The sequence below is a fragment of the Priapulus caudatus genome, unplaced genomic scaffold, assembly GCF_000485595.1.
Source record: "Priapulus caudatus unplaced genomic scaffold, Priapulus_caudatus-5.0.1 Scaffold109, whole genome shotgun sequence".
NCBI classification, from domain to species: domain Eukaryota; kingdom Metazoa; phylum Priapulida; class Priapulimorpha; order Priapulimorphida; family Priapulidae; genus Priapulus; species Priapulus caudatus.
In genome coordinates, this window is record NW_014577170.1 from 26,726 (window position 1) to 28,798 (window position 2,073).

Genomic DNA, 2,073 nt, shown 5'->3' on the forward strand with positions numbered 1-2,073 from the left:
AAGATCTGCGCTCAGCACTTCGGGTCAACACCTTCTTTCGGCAACGCTTCTCTAGTATCCCGTCTCATCTGGATGTGACACTAACCGAGTTTATTAATATTAGTATTACTATATAAATACGAAAACTTCATGATTATGTTATAACATCCCTTGCGTGCTTGCTACATTATGACTATGAGTACATTCATGGCACTGCTAAATTTAATAGTGGTTCAGCGGGACACTAGTCCAGAGAGACATGATACAAGATTGCGTAGCACAGCGTTGCTGTTGATCCTGAGCGTTAGCTATGCTAGAGTGTTTCACTGTTTTCCACCGGCATCAGTAATATTATGTTAGTAAAATTATACTCACTCTTTCACAACGAAAAAAGGGTCCTCCATTAACAGGACATTCGGCTGCAATGGATACAGCCTGATCACAGCTAAAACTAAGATAAAATACTAAAGAAACCCACAAACATCAGTTGGCGTTGCGTCTAAATTCAATCCATGCTGAATGAAAACAGAAATGGCTGCTCAGTAGTTACGTCAATGCGACCCGTCAGGGATAAGTGAAGCGGTTCTTCATCACTGTGCCCGGAAGGGGGCGCGGGATATAAGATATATAAGATATATAACAGTTTTAAATTATCGCTTACAATATTGGTAAGTACAAGAATTTTTACAGAGTGGATAATATACAATACAGCGAAGTGATGACGAAAATACCATAATATACGGTCATCTAGTCAGTCATCCCCTGGAAAAATTATAAAGTACGCGGGTAGCTGTCATTAGCTAATTGGAGTAGAGAAATACTAAAGTAAAAGTGTTCTAATAGAATATTTGCGTGTAATATTGTAAACTAAGGACTTAGTCAACAAGGAATAATACTAATATAAAGTTACAAAATTAACATGATTTACAACTGCATAATCGTTACACAAGAAGTAAGCAGTAATAATAACTTTGATGAGCAATTTTAAACATAATGTTTGTAGTAATGTCAATATAAATAAACACGTAATTTACAACAAAACAAGTTGCGGCGGCAAAACGTTACGGCGTGTGTGTGTGTGTGTGTGTGTGTGTGTGTGTGTGTGTGTGTGTGTGTGTGTGTGTGTGTGTGCGTGCGTGCGTGTGCGTGGGTGTGTGCAAGCAAATATGGCAAAATTCTCAACATAAAAAAATATACAATATATTCAAAGAACTTATTATTGATATATGCATAGATATTTCCAATACATTGTGATAATTTCTTATTAAAAACAGTCAAGATAAACATTATTGTATAACATATACATACACAGTATCATACACATATACATACACAGTATCACATAATCTTCTATTATCTACTCCTGACAGTATTGTATACATATAACCATATAAAATCATGAACAATATTTACTCTATGATATGTCAAATTGATAACATAAAAACATTCAATTTCAATTTAGGCTACTTTGCATTATAAATCTATACTATCAGTGATACTATACATGTACAATCGTACATATATAGGCCTAATTATATAATATTATCAGGAATGAATAATGATAGATTTCATTATTATTCACTCCTGATATTATGAACATATTATTCAATACTATACCAAACAAATAATTAACACCCTCGTCATAGGCATGATTATTATATATATTACTATATATATACACATGTAACCATATCAAATCATGAACAATATTTTTTCAAATAGATAACATGAGATCTATTAAGTTAACTAATTCAACTGATATATGCATAGATATTTACAATACATTGTAATAATTTCTGATTAAAAATAATCCAGATTAACACAATTATTATATACAGTGTAATACTATAAACATCATTACTCAATAATATATCAAATTGATAACAAAAACATTTAAATTTAATTTAGTCTACTTTGCATTATGAATCTACTATATATATATACACACATATATATTATATAATATTATCATAAACATAAGTGTTATCATATTTATACCAAATAAACAACATAAAACCACGATTTTAATTTATTTTCCATGTATTTGCATCCTTTTTCTGTTTCCCATGTCTGGTCGTCTCTCCGCTCCTCCTC

The 2,073-nt window shown here is 31.6% G+C and overlaps 1 long non-coding RNA gene across 1 annotated transcript in view; it reads right to left on the minus strand.

Annotated features, from left to right (window-relative positions):
• The window catches only part of LOC106805313, a 21,045-nt gene extending 20,054 nt beyond the window's left edge, over window positions 1-991 (minus strand). The window contains exon 1 of the long non-coding RNA XR_001393417.1: window positions 864-991. This is a non-coding gene — a long non-coding RNA (uncharacterized LOC106805313). The remainder of the gene's footprint in view (window positions 1-863) is intronic.
• Between the last annotated feature and the right edge of the window lie 1,082 nt (window positions 992-2,073).